Source organism: Pongo abelii, chromosome 13 (genome assembly GCF_028885655.2).
Source record: "Pongo abelii isolate AG06213 chromosome 13, NHGRI_mPonAbe1-v2.0_pri, whole genome shotgun sequence".
Taxonomy (NCBI): Eukaryota; Metazoa; Chordata; class Mammalia; order Primates; family Hominidae; genus Pongo; species Pongo abelii.
This window is the reverse complement of record NC_071998.2, coordinates 113,623,523-113,645,606: the sequence shown is the minus strand read 5'-3', so window position 1 is coordinate 113,645,606 and position 22,084 is coordinate 113,623,523. Positions and strand designations below refer to the sequence as shown.

The window sequence follows — 22,084 nt, the reverse complement described above, 5'->3', positions numbered from 1 at the left end:
CTCCCCACCCTTCCCCCGGCTCCACCCCCGCTCCTCCCTCCAGCTGTCACCTCGGCTGCCCGCTTACTTCCTCTGCCCAGCCCTGGCCGAGGCATTTTATTAATTAGTGTATGATCGCCGCTAAAGCGGCTTTTCACCCCAGATCCTTGAAGCACTTACGTTTCTAATGCCTGGTGGCACAAGATATAGACAGGAAACTGAGGCTCAGAGACGATGCTCAATGTTGAGGTCACCCAGGGCTTAGGGACAGAACTGGGGATGGAAGCGGCTCGTCTGAACCACACATCCTGCCCCGCAGAGAAGAAAGGGTCTCAGAGTCCCCTTCTGTAAAATGGGTCTAACGCACTCTACAGAAAAGGGTAGAGAAGAAAAGGGGCTAGAAACAGGGCAGTCTGCAGAGAAGAAAGGGGGCTACAAATGGGGCAGTCCAGCCTGGCCTGCTGGTGGTTTCCTAGATAAGAAACTCACTACTCCTCAGACAGATCTAACAGGAAGGACTTACTTCCCCCATGGGCTGGTCTCGGCCCTCTGAAGCCACAGGTCTCTGCCAGAAATGAAAAGACCGGGCTCCAAAGTCCAAGAGAGCCTAGTTCAAATCCAGACTCCACAGCTTACTGGCCGTGTCACCTCGGACAAGGTACTTATCTTTTCTAGCCCTCAGTATTCTCATCTATAAAATCGGCTTAATAGCAAAAACCATCCCAGAGGGTGGTTGTAAGATTCAATGAGGGAATGCACACAAATCTCCTGGTGCAGTGCCCAGCATGTAGTAGGTCCTCAGTTATCAGAAGGCATTTTTTCAAAGATCTCTGAACTCAGATTCCAGGGCTGGCCAGGGTCCATGCTGTAGCTAGACTCACAACCACCAACGAATTTACAGAATCCCAGCATCCAGCTCTCCTTTTCTCCAGCTCAGGAAATACCTAGAAGGAGGAAGGAATAGGTCCAAGATCACCCAAAGTCCCCTGGTCCTGGCACCCACAAGTCATCTCCCTCAGTTTCCCCAGCACACCCAGCCATCCTGTGGGCCCCACAGTGGGGAAAGCTGGCAGGAGGGCTCAGAGGTTCTTGTGCTGGCTCCTGGGCATCACTGGGTGCGGGTGCAGGGTAGAAATTAAGCCAGGTGGGAGAGGCGAGACCTGTTGGGAAGCCCCTCCCCCATTCTCACCCAAGCTGTTCCCATGCTCCCCGGGACAAAAGCCAGCTGCCCTAGGGAGACAGAGCAAGCCAGGGCAGACCTGGAGAAGGAGTGGGGCAGGAGGAGGGCCTGGGGCTCTCAGGGTGCCAGGACCGGCTTCAGCCTTGCCTTCCTCCCCAAATCAAGGGCCCCCTGGCATTTACAGGGCAAGGAGATGGGATTATCAGCAAAAGGGATGGGGACAGGGTACAGGTGTGGGGGTCCAGTTGTCCAAAGAAAGGGGGAGTTTCTGGTGAGAAGAAAGGAGAGACAGGTTTGAATGAGGTTCCATCTTCCACTCCCAGGCCCTCCCTCCCTTTGGGCCCTGAGCCCATCAAGTCACCACACCTGTGCCTCCTGCTGACTTCCAAGCCACCCGTCTGCACTCAAAATGAGAAACACTTGTGTGGCCCTGGGGGCAGAGCCTTCGCCTCAGAATCAGGAGTGAGTTCAAGTCACTTCTTCCATGGTGTGCTGTGGTCACCTTAGACAAGCCTCTAGGCCTCACTGGGCCTCTGTTTCCCCATTTGAACAACAGAATGAGCAGATCAGATGGTCTCTGAGGACTGGTCCAGTTCCAGCATGGAGCAATTGAGCCCTCACTGCAGTCAGGCTCTGTGACCAGCACCGCAGATCTCAACACAGCTGCAATACAGGAGAGGATGGAGTCTGAGAGAGCAGGCAGGTGCCGAGGCAGCCCTCCAGGGATGAGGCAGGACGAAAAGCATGGAGTGGGGAGAAGGTAGATGAGAGAAATGGTGGCAGAAGTGCCAGGGCTTGGTGACCGATTAGCACTAGAGCTTAGGGGAAGAAAGGTACTGAGGACACCTAGCTTTCTGGCTCAATGCTGGTGGTAATACCCAGGGAAGGGGAGCTGGCATGGATAGGTGGAATTTGAATTTGGGCTTCTTGTGTTTGATCCACCTCAGGGGATGAGGAGGATCAAACCTTCCCTGCCTTCTCCAGCTTGGCCCATGAGCCGGCACCCCCAACTGCCCCAGCATGCAGCTGGATACACAGGGGAGAGGTCCGGGGTAGCCCTTGCCCCAGCCCTGGGAAAAAGACCACAGCCCAGGGTCACCTTTTCCTGCTCCCTACTGCAAAGCTATAGTCTAAATGTCTAGGACTGGTGTCACCATCCTAGTCCTCAAGATTGTGAGCTTCCACTCATAGGGCAAGTCCACCTCCCATGTCCCCTGGGAGGCCTCCTCTAACATGCCTCCTCCTCCCCTTTCTCTCCTCTAGGAAGCCCCTGTGCCTTCCCTGGCCACAGCAGTGCCACTCCTGATCACATTGTCCCTCTGCCCCCCACCAACCTTATGAGGCTATGAGAGTCTTGGTCACTCTTGTAGCCCCAAGGCCAAGCATAGGATCTGGCGGATAAAAGACATCCAGGGAATGTTGGTTGCTTGAACAAAGAAATGAATGAGTGTCTAAAGGAGTAGTGAATGCATTAAAAAAACAGACCAGGTCCAGCACCAGCCTCATCAAAGTGACTGCCAACCACCCATCTGCTGTGACGGCCACCAAAAGTATCACTGCCTGCCTCAGTTTCCCTACCTTCTCCAGCTTGTCCCATGGGCCAGCACCCCCAACTGTCCCACAGGTCCAGCTTCACCCCAGGCCCTGAGCCCTTCCCAGCTAAGGCAGCAAGGACCTCCTTCCCTATACCCCACTGGTAACAAGGGGTAGGATTTCTCTCTGCATAGCCCCTTCCCCATTATCCACACCAATCACATGCCCTCCTGCTCACCCTAGCTACAGCCTGGATTGTAATGCTCCTGGAGAGGTCTCACTCCTGCTGGGCCCCACCCACTATTTGGAAAACCAGAGCTGACTCTTACCTGAATCACTCGTGGACCCAGCCCCACCCGGCCCCACCTGTAGAGGCAGCTTCTCAGTCAGGCAGGAAGGCTCTGGATTCAATCCAATATCTCTTCAAATCCCAGTCCTCCACCCCACCTGACCTCTCAGTGTGACCTTAAGCAGCAAACTGCCCTTTGTGGGCCTCAGTTTCCCCACCTGTAAAAACGTGGTTAATAATGCCACTCTTGCAAGAGTTGTTGTGAGGATGAAGTAAGATAGTCCCTGTGAGCATCCCCAGCATTCAGTAGGAGCTCAATGCTCGTTCTTTGTTGGCCCTCGCTTCTACTCCCTGCCTGAGCAAGAGGGTTGCATGAAAAATTCCCTTCCTCCTCCTCTTTACCTACTCAGAACCAGGCTAGGGTTGACCATTGGAGGTAATAATAATAATGGCTAATATTTCTTGAATATCTACTATGTGCCGGGTAGAATGCTATGTGTTTTAAATGCACTGTTACATGTGATTTTTCTCAACAGCCTTATAAAGTCAGTATTATCACTTCCATTTACAGAGAAAGAAACTGAGGCCCAGTGTTGAAGCAGCTTGTCCAAGATGCACAACCAATAAGGGTCAGGTTTCAAGGCCCAACCCTTTTGTTCTGGAATACCGGGTACCTGTACCCAAGCCCCAGCATAACCAACCAGTGTTTGAAGTTAAAAGGAAACAGAAAGGCTCGTTAGGGTGGTAGTTGGCTTGTGGAGCGATGCGTGGGATCCAATTTAAGCAACATAGTTCAGCTGAGAAGCTGAGAACTGAGAGTCACAAAGTAATGTTTTGGTTTTGGTTTTGGTTTTGTTGTTGTTTATTTTTTGTCAGGGTCTCACTCTGTTGCCCAGGCTGGAGTGCAGTGGTGCGAACTTGGCTCACTTCAGCCTTGATCTCCTGGGCTCAGGTGATCCTCCCACCGCAGCCTCCTGAGTAGCTGGAACTACCAGGTACACATCATTATGCCCAGCTAATTTTGTTTTATTTGTTTTTTTTGTAGAGACGGGGGGGTCTCACTATGTTGCCCAGGCTGGTCTTGAACTCTTGGGCTCAAGTGATCCTTCCACATTGGCCTCCCAAAGTGCTGGGATTACAGGCATGAGCTACCACACCCGGCCCACCAAATGCATTTACATCCCTTTCTCATTGAAACCCTCACAATTGCTGGAAGAAGAAGGTATCATGATCCCCATTGTGCAAAGAGGAAAATGAGGCTCAAAGATGTCCCTAGATTATGCAGAGAGGAAGAAAAGTGGGAGGAGTTTTAACCACTTCTGGAGCACTTACCATGTGGCAGACATTATGCTAAAGATTTTTGGTGCATCATCTCCTTTATTAACTCCCAACAGCCCCATGAGGTAGATTTTCCTCTTGTCCCCATTTTTATAAACAGGAAAATTAACTGACTTGCTATAGCCTATACCACGGGCTATAGATAGGTGGTAGAGCTGGGATTTGAGCCATGGCCTGTATGATTTCAACATTTACAAGTGTAACTCCCTATTATGCTCATGGCTAGTTATCTTGGATCCCAAACCCTGAATCCTTAAACAAACACCCAAATCCCGCCAGGGATGGGCCAAGAAGACAAACAAGACTCTAAGTGGAGAGTCCCCAAGTTCATCTGGGGAGTTTCCACTGCAGGTGCCCTGTCCTGCAGACCTCTCCACTAGACAGCCAGCACCATCTGCTTGGCACAGGATGGCTGAGTGGTCACGCCATGGCATCCTCCCCAGCCAGCCCCCACCATCAGTGTAATCTGCAGAGCCTCAGATATCAGCTCCTGGGATCAGGGGACTCAGCCACCTGTGACGGACAAACCAGGGGAAAGAGCCATTGTCTGGCTAGGGGACGTTGCTCAGGAAGTTTATGGGGCTGTAAAATACAAGTCCTCTCACCCCACTTCCTTCTCCACCATAGTTGAAGGAAGAGGAAGTGTTTCCACAACCCTCGTCTGGCATGTGGAACACTCTCCTAATTCTGCTTAGAGCATTCAATAGCTCCCATCATCCCCAGACCTCAGCCTGGACTTCAGGCCCTGGCATTTGCTAAGCAGCAGGATATCATAGAAAGAGCCCTGGAATGGGGACCCAGTCTGTCTGATTTCTTGTAACATGACCCCCTGAAATCACTGTGTGACCTTGAGCTAGTAACTCTTCCTCTTGGACCTCAGTTTCCCTACCTGTTAACTAAGCTTGGTGAACTAGGCATGCTGAGGATGAAGGGCAGGAGTTTTGGCGTAAGGCAGACCTGGGTTCAGAGCCCAGCTTCAATTCTAGCTGTGTGAATTTGAACCAGTCATTTGTCATCTCTGAGCCTCAGTTTCCTCATCTGAAAATGAGGAAAATAATAGTATTTGTTTCCTGGGACCATTGTGAGAATAAAATCACTTAGCTCAATTCCTAACATTCAGGAGGCGCTCAGTAAGTAATGATTACTGGTAGAATTATTATAATTAATAAGTATAAAATTACTCCAATTCTGTCATTTTGGCCCCAGACGCAAGAAAAAAAAAAAGTTAGACTAGATGCTTAGAAAGAATTTAAGAGAGAACAGTGGCCAGGCGTGGTGGCTTATGCCTGTAATCCCACTTTGGGAGGCCAAGGTGAGAGGATTGCTTGAGTTCAGGAGTTCAAGACCAACCTGGGCAACTTAGCAAGACTCCATCTCCCTAAAAAAACAAAAGAGAGAGAGAAAATGGTTGCAGGCAAGTGCTAGCTTAGTGTATCACGAATGCATGTGGTTACATATATCAAAAACCCCAAATATGGAGGCTTAAGCCCAAAAAAGGAGTGAGAATTATTTCTCTCAGATGACAAGAAGTCCAGAGGTAAGCAGCCCAGCCCTGTTGTGGCTTCTCAGCATCTCAGCAGTGCCACCAGGAGTCCAGATTCTTTCCACCTTTCTGCTCCGTCATCCTCAAAATAGTTTGTGTCCTTGCACTTAGCACTTCATGCCCATGTTCCAAACAGGAAAAGGTTGGAAAGGGAAGAGACAGCCCCAGGAGATTTCCACTTTATATTTCTTTCACCAGAACCGTGTCACGTGGCCTCACTTGGCTGCAAAGCAGGTTGAGAAATCGAATTTTTTGGAATAGACGGGGAAGGGACAGTGAGTTGGAAATGTCTCCCAGACTCCAGAAAGAGCCTCGTTCTGGCATGGGCTGTGGTTTCTGATGGGTGGCTTCTCTGGAGAATCCAGTAACCAGTGCATGCTGCAGACAGCAGAAGTGAGCAGACTTCTCTTGTCCCAGGATAAGGTCTGGGAATAGCAAGACCACAGTGGGTCAGAGCCAGCTGCTCCCTAGGAGAAGGCCCAATCCAGCCCCACTCAGGTGACAAAATCAGAGACTCAAAGCCAGGAAGGGACTTGCACAAACAGGCCAGGTATCTTTCCTCACTGTGCTATGGCCTCTTGTAAAATAAGCGACCTTGGAACAAATCACATAAGAAACAGTGTGACCCAATGCAAGGACACCTCATCCTTAGAAAACCTACACCCATTGAACTGATAATTTAGGGGACAAGAATTCGCACTTCCAAAAATTCCTTCTGTTCTCAGGCAAGAACCGTAAAAGTCCATTTTCTCAAGCCTTTCAAACAGAACTGGACTGACTGACTCGTCATTTACATGGAATGCGTGTTCCTGCTTTAACACTTCATTAATAACTTACCGTCATTCAGCCATATACAGTATAAAGAAACATTTTTGCTTACGTTATCTTCCCTTTTGATCTACACAGCAATTTTTTGATGTAGATGTTTTATGTTTGTTTTGTTTTGTTTTTTCTGAGACAGGGCCTCACTCTGTTGCCCAAGCTGGAGTGCAATGGCATGATCACGGCTCACTGCAGCCTCGCCCTCCTGGACTCAAGCAATCCTCCCACCTCAGCCCCCTAAGTAGCTGGGATTACAGGCACTCACCACCATGCCTGGCTGATTTTGGTTTGTTTTTTTTGTTGTTGTTGTTGTTGTTTGTTTTTTGTTTGTTTGTTTTTGTAGAGACAGAGTTTCACCACGTTGCCCAAACTGATCTTGAACTCCTGAGCTCAAGTGATCTGCCCGCCCTGGCCTCCCAAAGTGCTGGGATTACAGGTATGAGCCACCGTGCCTGGCCAACGTAGGTGTTTTTAGCCCCTGAATAAGTGAAGATTATTTCTATTACAAGCAACAGACACAATTCTAACTAATTTTTGCAAAAGAAGGGGAAGTATTTTCTCTCAAGCTGAAAATCCATGGACAGGCAAGGCTGTATCCAGAAATCATATCAGGTTCTCTCTCCTACCCACCCCTGCGCCTCTCTCTCTCCACCCCACCTCTCTTCTTCTCCCTCTCATCTCCTTCTCCTTTTCCTCTTGTTGGCTTCATCCTCAGGCAGGTGCTCCCCAAGTGATGTTACAGAGGTCTCAGGCAGCTCTAGGCTTACACTATTCTCATGCCCCAATCCCATATGGTAAGAGAATGCCTGCCTCTTGGCCTTTTTCTTGGTACCAGGAGTTCCTGGGACACTTGTAATTGCTCCAGGGCTAGCTCATGCACCTATACCTGAACCAACGGCTGTGAACAGGAAGATGGAATGTCCGCATGCTGACTGGCCAGTCCCAGACCACATGCCCAGGCGACTGAGAGTGGGTGCAGGATGTTCCCCAATAGAAAACTGGTTGCAGTCGGTCTGGCACAGTGGCTCACGCCTGTAATCCCAGCTCTTAGGGAGGCCAAGGCAGGCGGATCACGAGGTCAGGAGATCCAGACCATCCTGGCTAATATGGTGAAACCCTGTCTCTATGAAAAATACAAAAAATTAGCTGGGCGAGGTGGCAGGTGCCTGTAGTCCCAGCTACTGGGGAGGCTGAGGCAGGAGAATGGCGTGAACCCAGGAGACAGAGCTTGCAGTGAGCCAAGACCGCACCACTGCACTCCAGCATGGGCAACAGAGCGAGACTCTGTCTCAAAAAAAAAAAAAGAAAAGAAAAGAAAAGAAAACTGGGTGCAGTCACCCAAAGAAGAGGGAAGGGGCACAGGACAGGCAGAAACAACTGATGACCACCAGCACTGCGTTTCTGCATTTGACAAAGAATCCAAGGCTCCAAGAGGGGAAATGGCTTCTGTCTGGAGCCTCGGAGCTGGTAGGTTAGGAGCCTTACTGGCCCTGGGTCCTGGGCCTGGATGGAGAGAAGGGGGAGGGCCATGTGGTGAGGGCACTCTTGCATGTCCAGAGCCTAGCTTGCTTCAGATCTCCTCAAGAGAGAGGGAGAGGGGTTTGCAAGGATGTCGGAAGCCAAAACTGCTTCTTCTCCATACTTCTTGGTATTTGCTTAAGCAGGAAAAGACCTTCGTGTTTATTGAGCAACCAAGGCATGCTAGATACTTCTGGTACTTCACATACATAATGTCTCCAATCATGTTTTTCAGAGGTGGGAACTGAGGCTAAGAGACATAAAGTGACTTGTCCAAGTCACACAGTCTTGGAATGGTAAGGCTGGGACTTGGCCCAGGTCTGGAATGACTCCAAAGCCTGTGCTCTTTTCTTGAATGTTTTCTCAATGGGGTGCTGTTGACAATGTGTGTAGGACTGTCCTGCACAGGGCAGAAATTTTAGCTGGCTAACAACCAAAATTTGCAACCCTTCCTGTGCCCCTCATATCCAACTTCCACCTTCAGGAGGCTACCTCTGCCCCTGGATGACAACCTCAACCACCCTCACCAGCTCTGGCTCCTTTCCGTGGGCCCAGGGACTCACATAGAGAAAGCATTTGGCCGGGCATGTTGGCTCATGCCTGTAATCCCAGCACTTTGGGAGGCCAAGACGGGAGGATCACCTGAGCCCAGGAGTTCAAGACCAGCCTGGCCAACATGGTGAAGCCCCGTCTCTACTAAAAATACAAAAACTAGCCAGACGTGGTGGCACATGCCTGTAGTCCCAACTACTCAGGAGGCTGAGGCAGGAGAATTGCTTGAACCCGGGAGCTGGAGGCTGCAGTGAGCCAAGATCATGCCACTGCACTCCAGCCGAGGTGACAGAGTGAGACTCTGTCTCAAAAAAAAAAAAGAGAAACTATTTAATAAATGTTTCCTGAATGAATGAATGGAATAGAATACTCTTGAGTTGATCAAAGAGGACTAGGTGTGAATCCCAGCTGTACCATTTACTAGCCAGATGGCATTGAGCAAGCTACTTAAATCCTCTGTGTCTCAGTTTCCTCGTCTATAAAATGGGGGCAATCCTAGCACCATCCTCATAGGGTTGTTAGGAGGATCGAATGAGTTAATGCTTGTAAAAAGCTCAGGACACTGCCTGGTGCTTAGTAAGGATTTCATCAGCCTTTGTTAAATGGATGAATGAATGAATGACTATTTATATGTTTGTAAACTATAAACTCTGATTACAGTTCACACACACTTTGGCTTTTGTTATCTTGTTTGATCCTCTCCATCACCCTGCAAGAGAGCACTATGTACATTTTTCAGATAAGGAAACTCAGGCAAAGAGAGATGAGATGACTCGGCTAGAGATTTCTGTTTGTTGAACTGCAGTTCCAAAGTTTCAGGCTCTGGCTTCTCTTTATGTGTGCTATCCCCACAAATATACATATTTTAAGCCAAGAATGAACAAGTGAATGAAGGAGCTGCTGGGATCCTGATCCCAGCCCCTCAGAGCAGCTTGACAGGGAGAGCTGCCCCGGCTCCACAGCTGGGAGGAGTCAGTCTTCCCTCCATCCAACCTGGGGCTCTCTCATGGGGCTGCCCAGTGGTTGTATGGGGTAAATGTGGGGTGTTTGTGTTGGGGGGCAGGTATGTGTGTGTTGTGGTGGGGCGGGGTTATGTGAGTCATCAAGGCACTGGGGAACGAGGAGGCCCAGCCATCCAGCCAGGACCACAGGAACACAAGAAAGACCTGGGTGGTGAGTAGGACGTGCAGCCGGCTGCCCACAGCCACCCACTCGTGAGGAGAGGAGCACCAGCTCTGTGAGCACCCCAGAGACTCCAAACCTGAACCCCTCCTCCAGGCCACCCTCAGGACAGAAACTGGGAGCCTCCTCAGGGCACCCAACACCCAGCACACAGGAGTGACCTCGCTGCTCTGTGATTCCTTCAGTTCCACTGCACCTATCCTGCAAATATTCAGAACATGGCATCTTGGCCAACCTCCAGACAGGCCCCGGGAGTCCTCAGCTCTCAAGGAGCTCCGAGATGATGGGGTGAGCCTCAGGAACAGAAGACAAAAGACAGAGGAGAGCACTAGGAACCTCCTTGCAGTGACTCAGCTGCCAGATTCTTAGGAGGATCTCAATTCCCAAGTGCTGAAGGTCCACAAACCAGCACCTAACCTGTTGTCACCTCGCTGAGGCCACAAGTTCCATGACTAGGCCTCCACCTGCAAAACGTCTCTGGGCTGCCCACTCCCTTATCTTCTCACCTCTTCTCTGACAGACCATTCAGCCCACCTTGTCTGCACCGCAGTCTCCTCTGACCCTCACTCTCAGTCCCCCAGCACCCCCCACCACCCTAGCTCGTCACTCCCGCTCACCTCCCCTACCATCCTTTGGTTGCTGTCACCCTAAACCATCTATGGTTTTCTGTCACTCTCTTGGCAAAAAAGGACACACTGACCTGGGTTTACATCACACTGGCTGTGTGTGACCTTGGCCTTGTTGCTTCAATTCCTTGGGCCACAGTTCCCCCACCATAAAATAGAAGTATTTTGTGAGTGTTCAACACAACAATGGAAGCAAAAATACTTACCACATATTAGATGCTCAACAAATATTACATTTTCTTTTCTTCAAAGTCTGCTACCTATGAATTGGGTTAAGAAACTGAGAGGGGAGACTTTCTGACCTTTATGTTCCCCTTCATTCTCCTTAAAAAAATTTTTTCCAGCCAGGGATTCATCCAAACAGAACTTCTCAGCAAGAGTGAAGATTATGCAGGATAGTGATTCTCCACTGGAACATGCTGTAGCCTGGGAGGCATTTATGACTCACCTTTGGGGTATGTCAAGGGGATATCTGCACGTCTGTGTTCATTTCAGCATTATTCCCAATAGCCAAGATATGGAAGCAACCTAAGTGTCCATCAACAGATACATGGATAAAGAAAATGTGGTGGTCGGGCGCGGTGGCTCACGCCTGTAATCTCAGCACTTTGAGAGGCTGAGGTGGGTGGATCACGAGGTCAGGAGTTCAAGACCAGCCTGGCCAAGATGGTAAAACCCATCTCTACTAAAAATACAAAAATTAGCCAGGAGTGGTGGCGGGCACCTGTAATCCCAGCTACTTGGGAGGCTGAGGCAGAGACTTGCTTGAACCTGGGCAGCAGAGGTTGCAGTGAGCCGAGATCGAGATTGTACCATTGCACTCCAGCCTGGGCAACAGAGCAAGACTCCATCTCAAAAAAAAAAAAAATAGAAAGAGAGAAGATGTGGTATGTAGATGCACTAGAATACTACACAGCCTTTAAAAAGACAGAAACATTCACAACATGGATGGAACTGGAGGACATTATGCTATGTGAAATAAGCCAAGCACAGAAAGACAAGTACTGTATAACCTCACTTATATGTGGAATCTTACAAAGTCACTCTCATGGAAGCAGAGAATAGGGAGGTGGTTACCAGAGGCTGGGAGAGGGAGGTGGGGAGGAGGAGAAATGGGGAAAGGAGAGATGTTGATGAATGAATGCAAAGTTTCAGTTGGGAAGAAGAAGTTTTAGTGATCTATTATACCTGCATGGTGACCACAGTTAATAATCACGTATTACATATTTCAAAATTGCTAAAAGATTTTTAACATTCTCATCACACACAAAAAAATTACAAGTCAGTGAAGTGAAGGATTTGTTAATGAGCTTGATTGAATCTTTCCACAACAAATACACAGATAAAAACATCACATTAGCCAGGAGCAGTGGCTCACACCTGTAAATCCCAGCATTCTGGGAGGCCAAGGTGGGCAGATCGTCTGAGCTTAGGAGTCTGAGACCAGCCTGGGCAACACAGGGAAACCCTGTCTCTTAAAAAAATGAAAAGAAAATTAGCCAGGCATGGTGGCATGTGCTTGTAGTTCTACTCAGGAGGCTGAGATGGGAAGATTGCTTGAGTCCAGGAGATTAAGGCTGCTGTGAGCTGCGATCATGCCACTGCACTCCAGCCTGGGTAACAGAGCAAGACCCTGTCTCAAAAAAAAAAAAAAAAAATCATATTTGATATGGTTTGGCTGTGTCCCCACCCAAATATCACCTTGAATTGTAATAATGCCCACATGTCAAGGGTGGGGCCAGGTGGAGATAACTGAAGCATAGTGGTGGTTTTCCCCATACTGTTCTCATGGTAGTAAGTCTCACAAGATCTGATGATTTTATAAATGGGAGTTCCCCTGCACAAGCTTTCTTGCCTGCTGCTATGTAAGATGTGCCTTTGCTTCTGCTTTGCCTTCCATCATGATTGTGAGGCCTCCTCAGTCAGGTGGAACTGTGAGTCCATTAAACCTCTTTCCTTTATAAACTACCCAGTCTTGAGTATGTCTTTATTAGCAGCATAAAAACAAACTAATACACATTGTACCCCATAAATATGCATAATTATTATTTGTCAATTAAAAATAAATAAATTTTAAAAATAAAAAAGGAATCACCTTTGGGTATTTTTTCAGATTACACACACACACATACACACACACAAGTGAGCACACATGCATATGCAATGAGATTCTGATATTCCCTTCTTCCCATGCCATCATGAGCCTCCATTAGCAATGAGAGTGTAGAGTGCAAAAGAAAATGGAGAAACACTGAGAAAAATCATTTATATGCCAAATCATCTCAGACTCACAGTCTGCTTAGATCTCAGCCATGGACACCTCCCCTCACCAGGACTCTCCTTGCTGGAATCTCATGCCACCTTCCTAAGGCATGATTCTCCTGGATCTGTCTCCTAGGAGTCTTTTAACTTTCTTATCCCAACCAACCCAACTTAATTCTACTCAACTCAATGCATCTCAACTCTCCTAAATTCAACTCAAGCCAACCCAGTTCAATTTACTTCCACTCAACCCACCCAAATCAAACCTTACACAAGGTCAATCAAACTCAACTCCACTCAACTCAACCCAACCCAACCCATCCCAACACAACCCAACTCAGCTTAACTCTACTAAACTCAGTTCAAGCCAAACCAACTCAACTCATCTCCACTCAACCAATCCCAAATCAAACTCCACTCATTCAACCAAACTAAACTAAATTTGACCCAAACCTTTCTGACATGACACAACTATGCAACTCTACTCCGCTGTACTCTACCCAAACAAAACTATTACACTCAACATAATTTAACTCAACTAAACTCATCCCTGCCCAGCTCAGTTCTTCATTTGTATCTCCTCCTTCCTTCCAACAATAAAGACCTTCCTCCCACCTCCCCACCAGATATCCTGTCATTCCCTAAATGACAAAGAGTAATGCCTATCCCTAAATGACAGGATATCTGGTAGGGAGGTGGAACACAAGAGTTAATGCCTGATCTAATGAAAGAACGGGACATTTTTCTTTGGACTTTGCCTCTCCTTGCTCTTCTCCCAACTCTAACCACATCCCCATACATATAATAACTATCATTCGTCCCTAACTTTGCCATTTACTGCTACCCTTTAATGAAGCCCCAAGGCCACGAAGCCTCAGGCCTGTGAGGGCTTTCACCTCTGCCCACACCACCTCTAGGGAGGTGAAGTCTGGAGGAGATTTAGATTGGGAGGGCAGGGGAAATTCCAAAAGAAGATTTGATGGCCAGAAGAGGGACCACCAGACTGGACACCTTGCAGGGAAAAGCAGGGTCTGAGTTGACCTCCAGGGAGCAGAAAACTCTGTCCCTGGCTTCTCTGCTCCATCCACCTGGCGCTGTCTTCCCTCCTTTTTATGGCCCAGTCCTCCTTTGCCTGCCTTTATCAGCTTGGTGCTCTCTCGCTCACTCTCTCTCTCCCTCTCTCTCTCATTATCTCTGCTCTGTCTGTGTGCGGCCGTCTTGGACTCCCTTCCTCTTTCAATAACTCTGTATTGCTGTCTTCCTCTTGTTGACTCTTCCCTCTCTGTCTCTGTTTCTGGCACAATCTGCTTCATGTTCTAAGCTTTGGGTGGGGAATTGTTCCTCCTGAACAGAGATGCCTGCGTCCCTTCATCCCCTCCACCCTTTCTCCACCAGGGGAGCCCTAGGTCAGCCGTGACTGCCTGAGAACCAGGAGCTAAAGCTACTTCTCCAGTCAGGAAATTAGTATTAGACACAATAGAGCTGGAAGGAAACTGAGGCCAATCTTCTCATTTTATGGACGGGGAAACAGACCCAGAGACTGGAGGGGGCCTGCCCCAGATCATACGGAGTTAGGGGAATCAGAATGAGGCCCTCCTGCGGCTGGAGAGCCCAGAATCTGAACCCAGAGTAAGGAGATTTGAGCATCAGTTTGGGAGGTGGGTGGGACAACAACAGTGTCTGTCCCCAGAAGCCATCTTTATGAATAGAAGTATCAATCTTCATGCCATTACCATCTCAGAGCAGTGCCTCACTGGCTCTCTTTTTCCTCCATCTCTCTCTCTTCTCTGTGCCTTTCTCTACCCCTCTCATAGTAAAATGTATTGTCTGGAGGGTGGGGAGGGGAGCCAAGAAGCATTCTGGGTGTCCCTTTGATGACAGTCATCCACCACTGACCCCAACCCTTCCACCTCTTGGGGTCAGGACTGCCAGTACCATTCTGAGAGCAGCAGGGGGAAGGCCTCACAGGCCCAGGAGAGAGGAGGAAGCAGGAGTTTGCCTCCCACCACAGAGTGGCTGCTTGTGAGGGATAGGACTGGGGTTTTATGACTCAACTATCCTACATTCAACTCAGTTCAATTTATTTCCACTCAACCCACCTAAATCAAACCTTACCCAAGTCAATCAAACTCAACTCCAATCAAGTCAACCCAACCAAACCCGTCTCAACACAACCCAACTCAGTTTAACTCTAATAAATTCAGTTCAAGTCAAACCAAGTCCCAGTTCTAGACTGAATGTAGAATCCAGCCGTTGCACCCTTGGCCACAGGCCCCCCCAGCCAGCCAGGCACAGCCTCCATGACTTTCCTGGTCAGGGTGAGCTCTCAGACAAGGCCAGGGCTGCATTCCTTCCTATCTACCTCCCCCGCCAACCCCCACCAGCCTCCTGGGTAGTCCAGACTCCAGAAGCAACCAGTGCTGGGGGGTGGCTACTGGGCCAGAGGCAGGCTAGGGTAAGAAAAAGACCCCTCACCACTCCCACAGCACTCAGTGTGGCCCCTCCTGCAGCCCAGCTGTCTCCTCCCAAGCCTGTGGCCTGCTGTATCTCTAACGGCAATCTCTCCCGCTAGAGTTGCCTCCTTCAGCAGCTCAGAGTTCCCGGGAGCCAGCCTGGGCCTTCCCCAGAACTCTAGGATATCTGAATATAGAAAAGGAGAAGAGAAGGCTGTGGTCTGTGTGGTGAGCAGAGGAGAAGCTGGGAGGGGGTGGGGTGGCTGTGGAACTCGGCACTAGGCCCATGGACAGGCACCACTAGGACCCATCCTGACCCAACCTCCAGTTCCCTCCCCAACCGTTCTCTGAGCCCCAGCTTCCTGCCTTTCTGTAGGGGATGCCTCAAGTCATTGAGCCCAAACCTCCATTCAACTGATCTGGAGACTGATGCCTACAGCTGGAAAGAGTTTGCCCAAGAACATGAAACAGAGAAGGAGCTGGAATCCAGGGCTCCTGGCCCCCAGGCCGGGGTCCTTCCCCAGTTTGCTCTCAAGATGGAGTTTGTTTGGGGCCCTGATTTCTGCCCTATCTGCCCAAAAGGTCAAATTCAGGCAGCCCACCCCCAACCCAGAGAGCGTCTTGTTTCTCAGAACCCACGAACTCAGGCACTGGAGGGAGCTGGGAATCTCAGAACCCTCACTCCGAGCCCTCCCTCCTTCCTCTTCCTTCTCTCTTCCTCTGGCTCCTCTGTTGACCTCAGGCCGGACTGACTCTTCCTTCCTCTTTCCCCAGAACCCTCTCCCCACCCCCAGCAGCACTGGGGATAGACAGAGAGGAGGGATCTCAGCCCAGTCCTGGACTTTGAGGCACATGGGTGGCAGACGTGCAAGGCAAGAGTCCATTTGCAGCCACCCTGTCAGGCAGCCTGCATTCTTGGACACAAGAAACTGAAATCCACCTCCCCAGGCTCCCGCTGGCCCTGCTGCTGCTCGGGGCCCACAGCACAGGTCATTTTCTCTGCCCAGTGGGCCCTCGGAGTCAGGCAAGCAGCAATCACCCTCCCTGCCAGCATCACTGTTTCCAGAGGCTACAAGCTCTCAGAGGCAAGCTCCTCCAAGAGGCATGAGTTCCGCTTCGGCCCTTACTAGCTGTGTGACTTTGAGCAAGTCACTTTGCCTCCCTAAATGGCCAAGCCCTCATCACTAACATGGAGATAATTGTATGAATGGGCTTTAAAGGAGAAAAGAGATAGCACGGATAAGCACTTGGCACAGAACCTGGCATTTAAATGGTTAATGTCATTATGAAGTAGAGGAAATGCCCCTGTTCTGACCATGGCTTCTCACCAGATTTGTATTATTTATTTTCAAATCCTTTCTGAGTCTAATCTAGTTTTTAAGTTCTGTCCTATAGCACAGAGTTCAAAGTTTAACTTAATAACCAGTTCCTGGCTGAGTGCAGTGGCTCACGCCTGTAATCCCAACATTTTGGGATGCTGAGGCGAGTGGATCACCTGAGGTCAGGAGTTCGAGACCAGCCTGGCCAACATGGTGAAACCCCATCTCTACCAAAAATACAAAAATTAACTGGGCATGGTGGCGTGCACCTGTAATCCCAGCTACTCGGGAGGCTGAGGCAGGAGAATCACTTGAACCCGAGAGGCAGATGTTGCAGTGAGCTGAGATTGCGCCACTGCACTCCAGCCTGGGCAAGAGAGGGAGACTCCGTCTCAAAAATAAAATAACCAGTTCTTTAGTGCTTACTTTGTGCTGAGCACCTGGAACAGGGAAGAATAAGACAGAAGCTTCTGTGCCCACAAGGTACCCACACTGTGATGGGGGACACAGACATTGACCACTGACCAGGCAATGACCATGGGATAAGTCCTGGGAAAGAGGAGAAGAGGAGGCAGGTGAGGTACATGCAGGGTACCTAACTCAGTCCCCAGGGTCTTCCCAGAGAAAAGGTGTTCGTAGCAGAGAAGACAGCAGGTGCAAAGGCCCAGAGACACAGAGTTCCCCTTTAGAGGAACTGTGAGAAGTAGACTGCATCTCAAATGGATAACAGCTAGTACAGTTGACCCTTAAACAATGCAGGGGTGGTGAGGCACGGTGGCTCGTGCCTGTAATCCCAGCACTTTGGGAGGCTGAGGCAGGTGGATCACTTGAGGTCAGGAGTTCGAGACCAGCTGGCCAACATGGTGAAACCCTGTCTCTACTGAAAATACAAAAATTATCTGGGCATCGTGGCAGGCACCTGTAATCCCAGCTACTCAGGAGGCTGAGGCAGGAGAACCACTTGAACCCAGGAGGCAGAGGTTGCAGGGAGCCTAGATCATGCCACTGCACCCCAGCCTGGCAACAGAATGAGACTCTGTCTCAAAAAAATAAAAATAATGCAGGGATTAGGGAAACTGACCCCCATGCAGTCAAAAATTCACATGTAACTTTTGACTCCCCAAAAACCTAACCACTGATAGCCTACTGTTGTCCAGAAGCCTTACCAATAACATAGCAGTTGATTAACACATATTTTATATGTTATATATATTATATGCTATATTCTTACAATAAAGTAAATTAGAGCAAAGAAAATAGAGCCCCAATAAAAACTCTGAACACTGAAGCTCAGATGCACTTCCCCAGTTGGCAATACTCCACAGATACTGTCACATTGATACTAGGAGAGTGACATATTCTGATTCCATGGGAAGCACAATGGAAACTTTACTTTATGTTTGAAAGAAACCCCCCTGGGCTCTGCCCTATACATCTCTCCCTTTGGCTGATCTTAATCTGTATTCTTTCCCTGTAATAAACTATAACCATGAGTATAACGGCTTTCAGTGAGTCTTGTGAGTCTTTCTAGCAAATTACAGAACCTGAGGGTGGTTTGGGGAACCTCTTGAACTTGTAGCTGGTGTCAGAAGTGACGGTGGGCAGGCATGGTGGCTCATGCCTGTAATCCCAGCACTTTGGGAGGCTGAGATGGGTGGATCACTTGAGGCCAGGAGTTCAAGACCAGCCTGAGCAACATAATGGTATTGTGTCTCTACAAAAAATAAAAAATCAGCCTGGCATGGTAGTGCATGCCTGCAGTCCCAGCTACTCAGGAGGCTGAGGTGGGAAGATCAAGTGAGCCCAGGAGGTCAAGACTTCAGTGACCCATAATCATACCACTGCACTCGAGCCTGGGTGATAGACTGAGACTCTCTTTCAAAAATAATAATAAACAAATAAATGAATAAATTTTAAAACTTTAAAGTTTTTTGTCCAGGCACAGTAGCACACACCTGTAATCCCAGCACTTTGGGAGTCCAAGGTGGGCAGATCACTTGAGCTCAGGAGCTCGAGACCAGCTTGGGCAACATAGTGAGTCTTCATCTCTGGGGGAAAATAATTAACACAAAAAATGATTTTTTAATGTATTTTTTTATTAAAAAAATTTTTTAAGAAATGAAAGTGGCTTATGCCTGTAATCCAAGCACTTTGGGAGGCCGAGGCGGGCAGATCACAAGGTCAAGAGATCGAGACCATTCTGGCTAACACGGTGAAACCCCATCTCTACTAAAAATACAAAAAAAAAAAAAAAAAGCCAGGCTTGGTAGCACGCACCTGTAGTCCCAGCTACTCAGGAGGCTGAGGCAGGAGAGTCACTCGAACCCTGGAGGTGGTGGTTGCAGTGAGCCGAGATCACACTACTGCACTCCAGCCTGGGCAACAGAGCCAGACTCCATCTCAAAACAAACAAACAAAAAAAAAAAGAAAGAAAGAAAGAAATGAAAGTGGTCTTATGTGGAGACTCTGCCCTCTAACCTTGTAGTTGGCCCCAACTTAGCACAATTTCTTATGTGATATTTCAGTTAATAGTGCCTCTTAGGCACTATTATCATCAATCCCATTTTGGAGATTGGTAAAATGAGATAAGGAACCTGACTGAGGTCACATAGTTATCAAATGACAAAAGCAAAATTTAAAAGCAGATACCGGCCGGGCTTGATGGCTCACGCCTGTAATCCCAGCACTTTGGGAGGCCAAGGCGGGAGGATCATGAGGTCAGGAGATCGAGACCATCCTGGCTAACACGGTGAAACCCCATCTCTACTAAAGAAAAAATACAAAAAATTAGCCAGGCGTGGTGGCAGGCACTTGTAGTCCCAGCTACTGGGGAGGCTGAGGCAGGAGAATGGCATGAACCTGGGAGGCGGAGCTTGCAGCGAGCCGAGATCTCGCCACTGCACACCAGCCCGGGCGACAGAGCGAGACTCCGTCGCAAAAAAAAAAAAAAAGGCAGATACCCAGGCACTAGCATCTACTGCTGTAACCACTGTGCTATGCTGCCCAGCTAGTGGGGGAAAGAGGGGGCCTGTGGGAAGCAGAGCTAGAGGGTTTGTAAGGGACTATTTCTAAGAGGGGTTTCCTGGCAAAAAGCCTAAGTTTTGTCCTGGGGGTAATAGGGAGCCATTGATGGTTTCAAGCAGGGAGAATATAAGTATCCATGCATTTTAACAAAGTCCCTCTGGATGTAGCCTGGGGAGTGGACTGCAGACAGGCCTGAGTGGGGAGAAGACCAGGTGAGGACAACGACACGGCTGGACCTGAGTCGTGGTCTTGTGAATAGAGAGTGTGGGACACACGCCATATATGCCTAAAAGGTAGGCTTGACAGGACTTCGGGACAGACCGGATTTAGGGGAAAAGAGAGGGGGAAGAGTCAAGGGTAAAACTCAGGCTTCCAGATTAGACAATTAGGGTATTAAGTCCCTTAGACTGGGAAAGACAGAAGGAAGAACAGATTTGAGGTGGGCCATACCACCATTAACGGTCCCAGATTCCCAAAGGGGTCAATGCCCCAGAACAGGGTAACCCCCACCCAGACACAGGATCCCATGTCTAGACCATCAGTTACCAGGACAATGCAGCTAGCTCCCGGCAGAGAAGAGGCACCCGCTCCTACCTGTGAGTGGCCACCGGGTGGCAGCATAGGCCGCCTTTTTCCAGGGCTGGCCTGGCAGGCCGACCAGCGGAGGGAGAAGGAAGCATCTATTGCTGCTGGAGATGCAGCTTTGCCACGAGACCACGGAAACTGGACCACAGGCCTGTGGAGATGAGTTCCTGCAGCTACGAAGTCAAAAAAGCACCAATCTAGCAGTCAGGAGTCCTGGGTTCTAGATACACTAGGGACCCAGAGCAGATACCTGCCTCTCTCTGAGGCTACGGGTTTTCCTTAAAGAGGGCAAAACCTCCTTAAGGAAAGAAGGCCAGAGCTGCCAGACAGAGTGTTAATTCCTTCTCTGTTTTCTGTCCCCGACAGCTGTGACTTTTGAACATATTTTTAGAGGCAACTTCTTTTTTTACAAACAAAATCCAAAGACCCTCTCACTCCCTGCACCTCCATCCCATGTATAAAACAGAAAACATGTTTACACTGATCTGCTCTGGTTGGAGTAGAAGCTGGGGACTATCCCAAGCCCACACAGAGGATAAAATCTTCACCCTGACGTTGAGGCCCCTACCTCTCCAGTGCCATCCTCATTCTCCTATCCAGACTGAGCAATCTTTGCCCATCCTGGACTTTCTCTTGGGAATACCCTTCCCCTCCTCTCTTGATTCAAACCCTCCTCATCCTTCAATGTCAGATCCCTTGACACCTCCTCCAGGGACCCCTCTCCAAAGCCCCTAATGGAAAGCGTCACTCCCTCTACCACACTGCCCTGGCACCTCAGTCCCCCACAAGTACCAAGCACCTGCTGTGTCTGGGCAATGCAAACAAGTGAACAGCATCTCTCCTCTCCGATCCTGAGCACCTGCGGGGGTCGAGGGGCGGGGACCATGTCTGTTTCCCCCATAACAGTGTGCCCAGCCTCACCCAGCTGGGAGCTGGCTGACCAGCCTCTGCCCCACCAGGCTTCACTGAACCATGTTAGTGATCACCTTTTCTGGGCTTCAGCTTCCCCCCTCTGTATAATGGGGGCAGCTAACACCCAATCAGGACTGTGTGTAGAATCAGGACTAGCTACATAATTTGAGGGACCCTGTGCAAAATAAAAATACGCGACCCCTTGTTCAAATATTGAAATGTTCAAGACAATGGCAGTAGAAGATTAAACCAAGCACAAGTCACACACCTGTGGAGTCTATGCACTACACAAGAGGTCTGAAATCAGCCAACCTGTGCCCAAGCGTGTGGCTGTGTCAGCCGAAAAAGATGGTCTGTTTTCTTCATGTAAGTTCACTTTCTGTTGGTCAAGCTGGGGACCAGCAGGACTGCATCCTCCCATTAGGGAGCACATTTTCTCAAGTCAGACAAAGGTATGGTATTGGCCAGCAGGCACCCTGCCCGACTTCATAGCACTACCATGTAAAATGGGCTTGCTGAGTGAGGAGAGGGAACCAAAATCCAGACACAAGAAATTGGAGACCAGGGGCCAGGTGTAGTGGCAGGCACCCGTAATCCCAGCTACTCGGGAGGCTGAGGCAGGAGAATCACTTGAACCTGGGAGGCAGAGGTTGCAATGAGCCAAGATCATGCCACCACACTCCAGCCTGGGTGACAAAGTGAGATTCTGTCTCAAAAAAAAAGAAAGCAGGGTTTTATACCAGAGATGTGCAATCAGGATAAGCCAGAGGGTGGAGATCCGAAAATGCTAACCTCATCTTAGAGCAATGTGATTCAAGGTCAACTTCCAAGTTCAGAGGCCAAATGTAGGTGCTCGGTCCTTGCCTTGTTCTTTCAGCCAGTATTTACTGAGCATCTACTATGTGCCAAGCACAGTTCCAGGCTTCATGATACAGCAGTGAGCAGGACAAAGTCCCCCTCCTCCCAG

General features: G+C 49.3%; 1 pseudogene; it reads right to left on the bottom strand.

Moving 5' to 3' along the window:
- Positions 1 to 7,764: 7,764 nt before the first annotated feature.
- Positions 7,765 to 9,044, bottom strand: LOC129048087 (histone demethylase UTY-like; annotated as a pseudogene).
- Between the last annotated feature and the right edge of the window lie 13,040 nt (positions 9,045 to 22,084).